Source organism: Bubalus bubalis, chromosome 4, assembly GCF_019923935.1.
Source record: "Bubalus bubalis isolate 160015118507 breed Murrah chromosome 4, NDDB_SH_1, whole genome shotgun sequence".
In the NCBI taxonomy this organism is placed as follows: domain Eukaryota; kingdom Metazoa; phylum Chordata; class Mammalia; order Artiodactyla; family Bovidae; genus Bubalus; species Bubalus bubalis.
This window is the reverse complement of record NC_059160.1, coordinates 80,467,737-80,482,971: the sequence shown is the minus strand read 5'-3', so window position 1 is coordinate 80,482,971 and position 15,235 is coordinate 80,467,737. Positions and strand designations below refer to the sequence as shown.

At 36.4% G+C, this 15,235-nt stretch overlaps 1 protein-coding gene across 2 annotated transcripts in view; it reads right to left on the bottom strand.

Moving 5' to 3' along the window:
- The window catches only part of CNTN1 (contactin 1), a 404,810-nt gene that overhangs the window by 28,431 nt on the left and 361,144 nt on the right, over positions 1-15,235 (bottom strand). The window lies entirely within an intron of this gene.

Here is a 15,235-nt window from a genome sequence, read left to right as displayed (position 1 = left end):
CTGGCAACTCGTTTCATACATGATATTAAGCTGTTCCTTTAAACATGCCTATTTACCTACTTTAAAGCATGTGTTAGTCTCTCAGTCAGGTCCAACTGTTTGCGATCCCATAGAGTGCAGCTCACCAGGCTCCTCTTTCCACGGAATTCTCCAGGCAAGATTACTGTAGTGAGCAGCTATTGCATTCTCCAGGGGATCTTCCTTACCCTGGGATCAAACCTGGGTCTCCTGCATTGCAGGTGGAATCTTTACCATCTAAGCAACCAGGGAAGCCCATTTACCTACTTCAGTTCAATTCAGTTCAGTCACTCAGTCATATCCGACTCTTTGAGACCCATGAACCTCAGCACACAATGACTCCCTGTCCATCACCAACTCCCAGAGTCCACCCAAACTCATGTCCGTTGAGTCGGTGATGCTATCCAACCATCTCATCCTCTGTCATCCCCTTATCCTCCTCCCCTCAATCTTTTCCAGCATCAGGGTCTTCTCAAATGAGTCAGCTCTTTGCATCAGGTGGCCAAAGTATTGGAGTTTCAGCTTCAACATCAATCCTTCCAATGAACACCAAGGACTGATATTTAGGATTGACTGGTTGAATCTCCTGCAGTCCAAGGGACTCTCAAGAGTCTTCTCCAACACCACAGTTCAAAAGCATCAATTCTTCAGCGCTCAGCTTTCTTTATAGTCCAACTCTCACATCCATACATGACCAATGGAAAAACCATAGCCTTGACTACATGGACCTTTGTTGGCAAAGTAATGTCTCTGCTTTTTAATATGCTGTCTAGGTTGGTCATAACTTTCCTTCCAGGGAGTAAGCGTCTTTTAATTTCATCTGCAGTGAAATTACCATCTAGAGCAATTTTGGAGCCCCCGAAAATAAAGTCAGCCACTGTTTCCCCATCTATTTGCCATGAAGTGATGGGAACAGATGCCATGATCTTAGTTTTCTGAATGTTAAGATTTAAGCCAACTTTTTCACTCTTTTTTACTCTTTTCACACTTCACTCTTTTTTACTCTTTTCACACTTTTTCACTCTCCTCTTTCACTTTCCTCAAGAGGCTTTTTAGTTCTTCACTTTCTGCCATAAGGGTGGTGTCAGTGGCATATCTGAGGTTATTGATATTTCTCCCAGCAATCTTGATTCCAACTTGTGCTTCTTCCAGCCCATCATTTCTCATGATGTACTCTGCATAGAAGTTAAATAAGCAGGGTGACAATATACAGCCTTGACGTACTCCTTTTCCTATTTGGAACCAGTCTGTTGTTCCATGTACAGTTCTAACTGTTGCTTCTTGACCTGCATACAGGTTTCTCAAAGGCAGGTCAGGTGGCCTGGTATTCCTATCTCTTTCAGAATGTTCCACAGTTTGTTTTGATCCACACAGTCAAAGGCTTTGGCATAGTCAATAAAGCAGAAATAGATGATTTTCTGGAACTCCTCTTGCTTTTTCGGTGATCCAACAGATGTTGGCAATTTGATCTCGGGTTCTTCTGCCTTTTCTAAAACCAGCTTGAACATCTGGAAGTTCATGGCTCACATATTGCTGAAGCCTGGCTTGGAGAATTTTGAGCATTACTTTACTAGCATGTGAGATGAGTGCAATTGTGCAGTAGTCTGAGCATTCTTGACATTGCCTTTCTTTGGGATTGGAATGAAAACTGAACTTTTCCAGTCCTGTGGCCACTGTTGAGTTTTCCAAATTTGCTGGCATATTGAGTGCAGCACTTTCACAGCATCATCTTTTAGGATTTGAAACAGCTCAACTGGAATTCCATCATCTCCACTAGTTTTGTTTGTAGTGATGCTTTCTAAGGCCCATTTGACTTCACATTCCAGGATGTCTAGCTCTAGGTGAGTGATCACACAGTCGTGGTTATCTGGGTCATGAAGATCTCTTTCTGTGTATTCTTGCCACCTCTTCTTAACATCTTCTGCTTCTGTTAGGTCCATATCATTTTGGTCCCTCATTGAGCCCATCTTTGCATAAAATGTTTCCTTGGTATCTCTAATTTTCTTGAAGATATCCTTAGTCTTTCCCATTCTATTGTTTTCCCTCTGTTTCCTTGCACTGATCACTGAGGAAGGCTTTCTTATCTCTCCTTGCTATTCTTTGGAACTCTGCATTCAAATGGATATATCTTTCCTTTTCTCCCTTGCTTTTTGCTTTTCTTCTTTTCACAGCCTTTTTAAGGCCTCCTCAGACAGCCATGTTGCCCTTTTGCATTTCTTTTTCCTGGGGATGGTCGTGATCCCTGTCTCCTGTACAATGTCATGAACCTCTGTCCATAGTTCATCAGGGGCTCTGTCTATCAGATCTAGTCCCTTAAATCTATTCCTCACTTCCACTGTATAATCATAAAGGATTTAATTTAGGTAGTTTCCTTAAGAATGGTAGTGCCACATATATAATTTTGAGAGTAAACTTGTGTTTACTGACTTTGATTAGAGTTCTCTCAGTTTATTGACATACTCTGGCTATTTGTTTGATATCCTAAATCCTTGTTTAAGTCTCAGAATCCTTGTGGTGAAGTCTCATTATTTCAATTAAAAAATTAATCTTGCCTAAATTTTCTGCTTTTGAAGCTAATTTCTATCCTTCCTGTACCTTGCCTTTCTCTTCTGCACTTTTATGAAGTTGCTCTTTGACCTAGTTTCCTCTTTTTCCTTTCCCTATTTCCATGGATATTTATCTTGTTAGTTAACTTTGAAAAGTTAAAAGTTAAGGTTGAAAGCTTCTCTTTGCTTCCTTGTCAACACAGTTCCATGTTTTGTTCAGATGTTCTCCCCTCAAGGAAGATAGTTTGTATCCCCAGATTTGTGGTAAATTTTATCACAGTGAGCAATCATGCAAATGCCATTTTATTAGTTTAAAGGTAGATATGTGACCCAGTTCTAGATAATATGGAAAGGTTTTCTGAAGTTCTTTTGGGAAAGATCCTTCATTTTAAAAACAGAGTTTCAAAAGAGACAGAACTCTTCTCTATTGGAGGTCGTCAGGTCTGTATGAAATAATTCCTAGCACTGTTGCAGCCATCATGCAGCACAGAGAGCCTTAGATGAGCTTTAGAATGAACCTAATCCTGAGACCTCCCAAAGAAGACAAATCTGGGGGAGTGGGGTGACTGGTCCTTGATTATATGTTTGAGACACTGATGTCACAAAGGTGGAAAGCCTACCTATCTCTCAAGCAATTTTGAGTTGAGAGTTTGCTTCTGCCAGCTGAAAATATCCTAATAGATATGAACACTCTGTCCAGCTATTTAAATTCTTCTTTAACTAGAAGTAATACATCCTTGTTTCCCTTGATCTCCTATTACCATGCAGTGTACCAGCTCTGGGCAACACCCACAACTCTCTGCTATTTCTATTTCTATATCAGGCTGCTATGGGCTATAGATACTTACACAGTTGTGCCAATTGGTTTTCTGACAAATTTGTTATCTGACCTCAGCTAGTTTCTGTTCGGCTAGATGATTGCTTTAAAATCTATATACCTGGATGTCTAATAGACATAGCATAAAGTAGCATATCAAAATTTGAACTCCTAATTATTTTCTCCAATTATCTATTTTCAGTAATTGGTTCTATTGAAGTAGATATTCTGTTGGCCATTTCAGTAGATGATTTTGCTGATTAACCTAAATTCTTAAGAGTCATGCCAATTGTTCTTTCACCCCCTCTCTCATCAGAAAATATTGTTGGGTCTTCTTTCAAATAAATCCTGACTACAGCCATTTCTCACTTCTTTCACTGTGACCATTCTAGTCAAATAGTGTGGCTCAGATGGTAAGGACACCATCTGCAATGCAGGAGACCCAGGTTCAATCCTTGGGTTGGGAAGATCCTCTGGAGAAGCAAATGGCAATCCACTCCAGTATTCTTGCCTGGGAAATTCCTTGGACAGAGGAGTCTGGCAGGGTACAGTCCATGGGGTCACAGAGAGTTGGACATGACAGAGGGACTAACACACACACACACACACACACACGACGTCAAGCTGACATCATCTCTTGCTTCGACTCTCACCTTTAGGCTGCTATTTCCTGCCCTCCTTATTTCCTGATATTGACAGAGATTTCCTCCAGAATTCACAAAATTTCTACCTCTTTCCAAAGAATTGAAAAAATACAACTTGTAAAATATAAATCTAATCATGTCAGTCCACATCTTAAAATGCTTCAATGGTTTCTTCTCACATTTAGAGTAAATTCCAATGTCCTCAACCAAGATCCATAAATCTAGTTATGATTCAGGTCCTGGTTAACTCTTCAGACTTGCTGTGTCCACTCTCATTATAGAACTGATTGAGAGTTATAATCTGTTGATTAAAGCTTTTGATATTTACAAGACTGCTTGTAAAATGGGTGAATTTCCTCCCCATCACTAACAGTGTTTCAGCTGATGCTGAGAGAGCATAAACCATCAATGTCCTACAGGGAATTCCAAACTTTGGGAAGGAGCTGAACTAGATGAGATAGACATTTTCTTCCAGCAAGCTTATGAATTCTTTATATTTTTATTAATATCTCTAATATTCCACTTGAAATTTTTTATTAAAAACATTCTAAAATGTACATTTCATCCTCTGAATTGTATACAATGTCTTTAGTCATTTATGCTAGAAAATGTCTTGCAATTTGCTTTACATCTCAGAACAACAAAAAAATTAAACTATCCTATATATCAATTATTTCTGAAGGAGAATCTGCTTGTAATGATTGGATTTCAAACTTGCTATTTTCTCACCAGCCCCAACAATTCCCCTTTTGTTCCACTTTAACTGTTTTCAGCACTATAGCAAAGATGATCTTAAATCAGATTGCATCACTCATCTTGTAAAGGCTCATCAATATTTTCCCACTGAACATAGAATAAAGTACAAACTTCTGACAAAAACCTTTAAGGATAGGAAAAGGGAGAGAATTAGAATGGGAGGTGAAGAGTATGAGTCTGAGATGGAATCATGGCCATTTATAGCTTTGCCCCTCCTAATCTCTCCAGTTCATCCCCTTCCTCTTTATAACAGTCACATTGGTTTTTCAGCTTCTTGAACATGTCATGCTCCTTCCTTGTCCCTGTGACTCTTAGCCTCATTTGTGTGGTCTGTCTAGTTCCTTTTTAGGCTTCAGCCTGAAGTGAAGAAGTGAAGTGAAGTCGCTCAGTCGTGTCCGACTCTTTGTGACCCCATGGACTGTAGCCTACCAGGCTCCTCCGTCCCTGGGATTCTCCAGGCAGGAATACTGGAGTGGGTTGCCATTTCCTTCTCCAGGAGATCTTCCCAACCCAGGGATCGAACCTGGGTCTCCCGTATTGCAGGCAGACGCTTTACCATCTGAGCCACCAGGGAAGTCCTAAACATCTCCTATTTAAAGGAGGCTTAACCTGCTCATCTTATTTAAATCAGTCTTACCTCTTTTATTCTCTATATTAGCTTGTTATTTTTTCTTATAGGCCTTAGTAAATCTATATCTAGATAAATATTATTTGGATTAGCGCTTTATTTTCTTGGTATCTATTAGCATTCTTATTTTTATAAATTGATTTACAATGTTGTGGTAATTTCTGGTATACAATAAAGTGATTCAGTTATGTGTATATATATGTACAAACATACATGTTTTATATTCTTTTCCATTATAGTTTATTGTAAGATATTGAATATTCCCTGGATCCACGGAGAAAACCCCCTCAGGGGGGTCTCAGAATATAGTTTCCAGTGCTATACAGTAAGTCTTTGTTTATCTGTGTTACATATAAGTAGTATGTATCTGTTAATCCCAAACTTCTAATTTATTCCTTCCTTATTCCCTTTCCCCTTTGGTAACCATAAGTTTGTTTTCTATGTCTGCAGCTCTTTTTATGTTTTGTAAATAAGTTCACTTGTGTCATATTTTAGAATCCACATATAAGTAATGTCATAAGACATTTGTCTTTTTTTGTCTGACTTACTTTACTTAGTATGATAATCTACGGGTCTATCCATGTTGCTGCATGCAAGCTTCAGAAGCACTTGCCAATTGTTGTACCAAGTAACCTAGCAATAGCCTGACATATTGCAGGTGTTCAGTAGATGTCCATTGAATGAATCAGTGTTCTACAGAGCAAATGTGTTATACAAATATGGAATGTTTTGAGAGTAAATTTTATCAGAGGGAAAAATTATTTTCACTGGAGGCAAAATGGTTGACTGAAGAGGCCTTACAAATAGCTGTGAAAAGAAGAGAAGCAAAAGGCAAAGAAGAGAAGGAAAGATATACTCATTTGAATGCAGAGTTCCAAAGAATAGCAAGGAGAGATAAGAGAGCCTTCTTCAGTGATCAATGCAAAGAAATAGAGGAAAACAATAGAATGGGAAAAACTAGGGGTATCTTCAATAAAATTAGAGATACCAAGGGAATATTTCATGCAAAGATGGGCACAATAAAGGATGGAAATGATATGGACCTAACAGAAGCAGAAGATATTAAGAAGAGGTGGCAAGAATACACAGAAGAACTATACAAAAATGATCTTCATGATGTGTGCTTCAGATAAGCACAATGGTGTGATCATTCACCTATAGCCAGACATCTTGGAATGCAAAGTCAAGTGGGCCTTAGGAAGCATCAGTGCAAACAAAGCTAGTGGAGGTGATGGAATTCCAGTTGAGCTACTTCAAATCCTAAAAGATGATGCTCTGAAAGTGCTGCCCTCAATATGTCAGCAAATTTGGAAAACTCAGCAGTGACCACAGGACAGGAAAAGGTCCATTTTCATTCAAATCCCAAAGAAAGGCAATGCCAAAGAATGCACAAACTACTGTACAATTACACTCATTTCACATGTTAGCAAAGTAATGCTCAAAATTTTCTGAGCCAGACTTCAACAGTATGTGAACTATGAACTTCCAGATGTTCAAGATGAATTTAGAAAAGCCAGAGGAACCAGAGATCAAGTTGCCAACATCCGTTGGATCATTGAGAAAGCAAGAGAGTTCCAAAAATACATCTACTTCTGCTTTATTAACTATGCCAAAGCCTTTGATTGTGTGGATCACAACAAACTGTGGAAAATTCTTAAAGAGATGGGAATACCAAACCTGCCTCCTGAGAAATCTGCATTCAGGTTAAGAAGCAACAGTAAGAACTGGACATGGAACAACATACTGGTTCCAAAGCAGGAAACGAGTACGTCAAGGCTGTATATTGTAACCCTGCTTATTTAATTTATATGCAGAGTACATCATGAGAAATGCTGGACTGGATGAAGTACAAGCTGGAATCAAGATTGTTAGGAGAAATATCAATAACCTCAGATATACAGATGACACAACCCTTATGGCAGAAAGCGAAGAACTAAAGAGCCTCTTGATGAAAGTAAAAGAGAAGAGTTAAAAAGTTAGCTTAAAACTCAATATTCTGAAAACTAAAATCATGGCATCTGGTCCCATCAGTTCATGGCAAGTAGATGGGGAAACAATGGAAACAGTGATAGACTTCATTTTTGGGGGCTCCAAAATCCCTGCAGATGGTACCTGCTGCCATGAAATTAACAGATGCTTCCTTCTTGGAAGAAAAGCTGTGACCAACGTAGACAGCATATTAAAAAGCAAAGACATTATTTTGCTAACAAGGGTCCGTCTAGTCAAAGCTATTGTTTTTCCGGTAGGCAGGTATGGATGTGAGAGTTGGACAATAAAGTAAGCTGAGTGCCAAAGAATTGATGCTTTTGAACTGTGGTGTTGGAGAAGACTCTTGAGTGTCCCTTGAACTGTGAGGAGATCCAACCAGTTAATCCTAAAGGAGATTAGTCCTGAATATTCATTGGAAGGACTGATGCTGAAGCTGAAACTCCAATACTTTGGCCACCTGATATGAAGAACTGACTCATTGGAAAAGACCCTGATGCTGGGAAAGATTGAAGGCGGGAGGAGAAGGGGATGACAGAGGATAAGATAGTTGGGTGGCATTATCAATTCAATGGGTATGAGTTTGATTAAGCTCCAGGTGTTGGTGATGGACAGGGAAGCCTGGCATGCTGCAGTCCATGGGATTGCAAACAGCCGGACATGACTGAGTGACTGCACTGGACTGAAATATTGGGGGATGATTTCTTATTTTCTCTATTTTTATAATGTATTCCAGTGTGGATTTTTATAATCAAATTATATCTGCAACTAAGTTAATGAACAAAATATCTCGGGTGTTGTGTGAACTTACTAGTAACTAAAAAATACATAAATAAAAAACCTTAGGGAAGATTCAGGAGAACCCAGATTAGTTTAGATGGAGAGATGCTATGCATGGTCTGACAAAGTGACAAAATCTGCTCCTAGAATTACTGCCCAAAGCTTCTGAAGGGTAAGTAAACCTCTGAGAACTTCTTTACTGGGAGTCCCTAACCCTGTCCATCAACTGCTGAAACAAACATGGATCATTCATACATTGACAATGAACAGGGCACTGAGTCAGTCTCTAAATCAAATATAAAGATGTGAAAAAGTATTAGTTTGCTCAGATACCTTCTCATTTATTTTAGTCTTTTTACAAAACTAGAAGAGTCAAGCACTGCAATAGAGTCAGAAAACATTTTAAGTGGGTAGTCATGACTGAATGGTAATAAAAGGAATTTATATTTTAGAGGTAATTTTAAATGTAAGATATTTGTCAGCCTAGAAATATACAGGTTGGATTCACTCTCTTGCATCCCCCACAGGATGTAGCAAAGGAAAACAAAATATTTGATTATTTCAAAATGGTTTGAGTGATAGCATTTCTTGAATGACAATATTTGATTGTCTCATAGTCACAAATATAAAACTTTAAAGTTATGATGATTAACTTATAAAAATGACATTCAACTTAACTTTACTGTGACATAATATACCATGTCAAAATTTTAGGCTAGTAGCTAATTTATTTATTGAAATTTATTTTTCAAATGATACAGAACATTTGCAAGGTTACAGATATGGAGATCACTTAAGAATATGGCATCCTGTCATTAAATAAGACAGGTTAAAGTAAGCCTTAGACCACCATGTATATACAGGCTATTGTATAAAATTAGATGCTCAGACTATTTTTTGTTTTGAAAATGCTTACTAAGGTATTTGCAAAATTGCTGATGTTAATGAAGAACTTTAATTTCATAAAGTAGGAATTAAACACAGACGGTGGAGAAGGGAGCATGTGAGTAACGGTAGTCAGACATCTAAAGGTTTCACTAGAGAGCGGTTTCCTAGCCCTTTAACTTCTGCTACTGGGAAGAGAACAAACTGAAAAAACAAAATGTGTTTTTCATCAGTGTTTAAGTCAGTGGCTTTGGTTATGTAGTTTAACTTAATAGCTTGGAGTTATCAAAAATAGTAGGTTAAATGTTTAGATCATATCATCTATGGTAACATCAGGATAAATTGCAGATTTATTAGAAGACATAAAGTCAACAAAATAAATCTATAGTAACTTTAAATCAAGCAGAAAAGATGTCTCGTTCTTTTAGAACCTACCCTAGACCTACCACTGCCTTCTTTCCAATCCAGACCATCATCTTATTAATCATTCTATGATAATAACCTTGTAATTCATCTCCTTATATCTTACTCTCCTACTGTATATATTTTCCACAAACAACAAAGTAATTTTTCAAGTGCAAATATCTGGTCATATTACTACCACTTTAAAGGGTTCAAATGACTACTTTTTTTATTTTAAGTAGTCCAAACTCTAAAATGTCCTTGAAACTCTTGATTTGAATAAGATGGCTTTAGTGGGTTTAAAACTAAAAGAAAAATAAAAGCTCAAAATACGCACATTGACACATCAGTAAGGAAATACTGCTTCTCTGTGGATATGTATTGTCAGTTTATATTCTGAAATTTTATAAGTGTATATTTCATGAAGAAGTGAAGTGATGTCACTCAGTCATGTCCAACTCTTTGTGACCCCATGGACTGTAGCCTACCAGGATCCTCCATCCATGGGATTTTCCAGGTAAGAATACTGGAGTGGGTTGCCATTAAGATAAATTACTTTGTATTAAAATATATAGTTAAACCATAGCAAAAATCAACAAAACCAAAAGCTGGTTCTTTGAAAGGATAAATAAAATTGACAAACCATTAGCCAGACTCATCAAGAAACAAAGGGAGAAAAATCAAATCAATAAAATTAGAAATGAAAATGGAGAGATCACAACAGACAACACAGAAATACAAAGGATCATAAGAGACTACTATCAACAATTATATGCCAATAAAATGGACAACGTGGAAGAAATGGACAAATTCTTAGAAAAGTACAACTTTCCAAAACTCGACCAAGAAGAAATAGAAAATCTTAACAGACCCATCACAAGCACGGAAATTGAAACTGTAATCAAAAATCTTCCAGCAAACAAAAGCCCAGGTCCAGACGGCTTCACAGCTGAATTCTACCAAAAATTTAGAGAAGAGCTAACACCTATCATGCTCAAACTCTTCCAGAAAATTGCAGAGGAAGGTAAACTTCCAAACTCATTCTATGAGGCCACCATCACCCTTAAATTTCACCTGATTCTTAATTTCATTTACAGTGATCTATAAAAACAAAGGATTCTTAAAAGACAATATAGAATGTTTCAGACATAGTATGCTTGTGATGAAACATTTGCAGTGTTATGTTTGCCTCTATGTGAATTATAAGCAATCTGATAGGGAATAATTTATTAAGACAGCAGATGACAGTGTTCAGGTCAGAGATAAATAGAGTTACAGATTACCATGTCTAATCAATTTTCTAGAATATCTCTGATACAAAATCTTAATCTTTGTAAGAATCAAATTTGTAGATTAGCATGGCATAAATCATGTGCCCAAAAGGATAGCATATCAACATTCTAGACATCTAAACTACAGTTTAAATTGCCCCAATTATTGTTATAACTAAATCTTCCTCTATACAGAAACCATTAATTAATTAAACAATTATTTGTTAATACCCTGTTACGTGCCAGATATGTCCCTTGAGTTCTAAGGATTCAAGGATTGAACAAGGCAGGCAAGAACTTGCTCCCACAGAGCTTAGATACAAGTAAGGATATAGATAGTGAACAGTATAAATTAATAAATAATTCTAATAGCTATAAATATGAATAAATTAAAAAAACGATGTGAAATGAAAAGCACTAGAGTAGGGGCTATGTTACATTGATGGACATATAATAATTCTTCCTTGAGAAGGCGACATCTGAGCAGAAACAAAAATGACAGAAATAACCAGCAGTGCCAAAATCCACAGAATTCCAGACAGTGGCAAGAACAGAGGCTTAAAGGTTGAATAATGTTTAAAGGTTGAATAATGCTGGTATGTTCAGGAAGCAAAAAGGGTTAAAGGAGCACAGGTGAAATCAATTGAAGGAAGAGTGTTTGGGAGGACCAGATTATACAGGGAAGTGGTGAGGGGTTTTGATTTTATTCTACAGGATGTTTTTCTAAGAGGAAAGCTCTATGATTTGACTTATGTTTGGAAGGATCAGTCTGGCTGTTATACAGCCTGTATACTATATATAGGAAGCCAAAATTGGAAGCCAAGAGAAATTTTAGAATTATAGTAGAGCCAGAGGAGGATGATTGTGATGTAGACTCCAAAGCATGTGGGAATATATAAATGGTAGAACATTTTAAGTATGTAAATTATGCCTGAAGTATTTTAGGCATTTAATGCATATTTTTTGAATGAGAAAATGAATGAACAGCATGATGCATATAGACATGAAAATGTAGCAATGTATTATACTCATAGCTACATATTTTAGGCACAAAAACTGAAACAAAGGAAAGTACTGGGAGTCTTTTAAACTTAACGAAAAGTCTAACATTTTCATGTGTATTCAAATGCTTTTCCCATTACAAATAATTTGAAAATAATAAATGAGAAAATTCTAGAATGGTGTGTTCATAAAATATCTGATATTTCTTAATATTAATTCTACTGGCCTTCTAAGTGTAAAACTATTGAATCTGTGTGCTATCCAAGTTCAAAATTTAGAAAAAGTTTCAAAAATACAAAGATGCCATGTTCTCCTATCAAAATAGTGATGACTTAAAAGATAGAGACTAGTGTTGGAGTGGTGCAGTAGAAAATGCACTCAGAATTTGTATGGAAATACAAAAAACCTTGACTAGCCAAAGCGATCTTGAGAAAGAAGAATGGAACTGGAGGAATCAACCTACCTGACTTCAGGCTCTACTACAAAGCCACCGTTATCAAGACAGTATGGTACTGGCACAAAGACAGAAATATAGATCAAGGGAACAAAATAGAAAGCCCAGAGATAAATCCACACACATATGGACACCTTATCTTTGACAAAGGAGGCAAGAATATACAATGGATTAAAGACAATCTCTTTAACAAGTGGTGCTGGGAACTCTGGTCAACCACTTGTAAAGAATGAAACTAGAACACTTTCTAACACCATACACAAAAATAAACTCAAAATGGATTAAAGATCTCAATGTAAGACCAGAAACTATAAAACTCCTAGAGGAGAACATAGGCAAAACACTCTCTGACATACATCACAGCAGGATCCTCTATGACCCACCTCCCAGAATATTGGAAATAAAAGCAAAAATAAACAAATGGGACCTAATTAACCTTAAAAGCTTCTGCACATCAAAGGAAACTATTAGCAAGGTGAAAAGACAGCCTTCAGAATGGGAGAAGATAATAGCAAATGAAGCAACTGACAAACAACTAATCTCGAGAATATACAAGCAATTCCTACAGCTCAACTCCAGAAAAATAAATGACCCAATCAAAAAATGGGCCAAAGAACTAAATAGACATTTCTCCAAAGAAGACATACAGATGGCTCACAAACACATGAAAAGATGCTCAACATCACTCATTATCAGAGAAATGCAAATCAAAACTACCATGAGGTACCATTTCACACCAGTCAGAATGGCTGCGATCCAAAAGTCTACAAGTAATAAATGCTGGAGAGGGTGTGGAGAAAAGGGAACCCTCTTCCACTGTTGGTGGGAATGCAAACTAGTACAGCCACTATGGAGAACAGTGTGGAGATTCCTTAAAAAACTGGAAATAGAACTGCCTTATGATCCAGCAATCCCACTGCTGGGCATACACACTGAGGAAACCAGAAGGGAAAGAGACACGTGTACCCCAATGTTCATCGCAGCACTGTTTATAATAGCCAGGACATGGAAGCAAACTAGATGTCCATCAGCAGATGAATGGATAAGAAAGCTGTGGTACATATACACAATGGAGTATTACTCAGCCATTAAAAAGAATACATTTGAATCAGTTCTAATGAGGTGGATGAAACTGGAGCCTATTATACAGAGTGAAGTAAGCCAGAAAGAAAAACACCAATACAGTATACTAATGCATATATTTGGAATTTAGAAAAATGGTAACAATAACCCTGTGTACGAGACAGCAAAAGAGACACTGATGTATAGAACAGTCTTATGGACTCTGTGGGAAAGGGAGAGGGTGGGAAGATTTGGTAGAATGGCATTGAAATATGTAAAATATCATGTATGAAACGAGTTGCCAGTCCAGGTTCGATGCACGATACTGGATGCTTGGGGCTGGTGCACTGGGACGACCCAGAGGGATGGTATGGGGAGGGAGGAGGGAGGAGGGTTCAGGATGGGGAACACATGTAAACCTGTTGCGGATTCATTTTGATATTTGGCAAAACTAATACAATTATGTAAAGTTTAAAAATAAAATAAAATAAAAAATAAATAAAAGTGAAAAAAAAAAGAAAATGCACTCATACACAATAATAATAGGAACATAAGTTGATACATATTTTAAAAGAAAATTTGAAATATAGAAGTAAAACTCTTTAACTCATTGTTTGAATTTAACCTTCAGGAAGATTATTTAAATTTAACCTGCAGAAAGATTTATAAAAATGCAGTGAAAATAGTATTGTTTATGATAGAAAAAACTGAAATGAGTAGATAACTTTGCACATTTGTTTGAGAGAATAGTAGTCTCAGTGTTAGTCGCTCAGTCATGTCTGACTCTTTGTGACACCATGAACTATAGCCCACAAGGCTCTTCCATCCATGGGATTCTCCAGGCAAGAATACTGGACCAGATTGCCATTCCCTTCTCTACTTCTCTAGAAGACCTTCCATACCCAGGGATCGAACCCAGGTCTACTGCATTGAAGGCAGATTCTTTACCGTTTGCGTTACAGAGATTTTAAATAAAATTCATGAATTTTTCAATGTTCATGAAACATAATTGATAAAATTTGGATATGACAGGATATATTCAATAAAAGCCCACACATGAAATTACAAATGTCTATAGGGTAACTTAAAGCGAATTCCACTGAACATTAGTTAAGCACTTAGAGTGGAATATAACTATTTTATTTTCCTTTCATTTTTTGCAATTTCTAAATTTTGTAAAAGACATAATAACAATGTCTAAAATAAAATTGTTTTTAATGTAAATAATTTAAATTCATATGAAAATGTAAAATTTCCATTTGTATTCATATCCTTTTCTCATTGCAAATAGTTTAAATAATTTGCAAATAAATCCAAACATTTTTTTAAAGTCTCGAATTATACTATTTACCTAACATCTGACATTTCATGTTAATTCAACAGTTTCTTTGTATAGTTATGTTTGGACAAAAAACGCTGGCATTGTTTTAAAGGACTTTTTATTAGGTTAATATATAGCCATATTCATCTATTTAACTATATATCATCAAATTTTCTTCTAAATCAATTACTTCATCTTTGATTTAGCATCTTCTAGAATTTCATAGTCTCATAAAATTCTCAAAATAACGTTGATTTTAACCCAGTACTAAACCATGTGTACAGAGTGAGAGAAAAGCAACAAAATTGTAAAAATTAGTAGAGTTTTACAAATCCAAATAGAGGAAAAATTCACTGCCTTACATATCTATTTCAAATTAACCAATGCTGTGAAAATAGAGTTTTCAGAAAAGGAATAGCTATACTGAGACAAATAGATATATTGGTAAAGGAAGGAATTGTCATCTACTAGTCTTTCTTATCTTATTATTATGCTAATATGTGTAAGGTAAGGAAAGAGTGTTTAGGAAAATATTAATAGTAGTCCAATGAATTTTCTTTTGATATTAGAGAAGTTTGGATATTATTGTCTTTGGATAATATTATCAGTATAAGTTTGGATATTATTTTTTATTATTTCAATAAATACCATTGTGTTTTGATG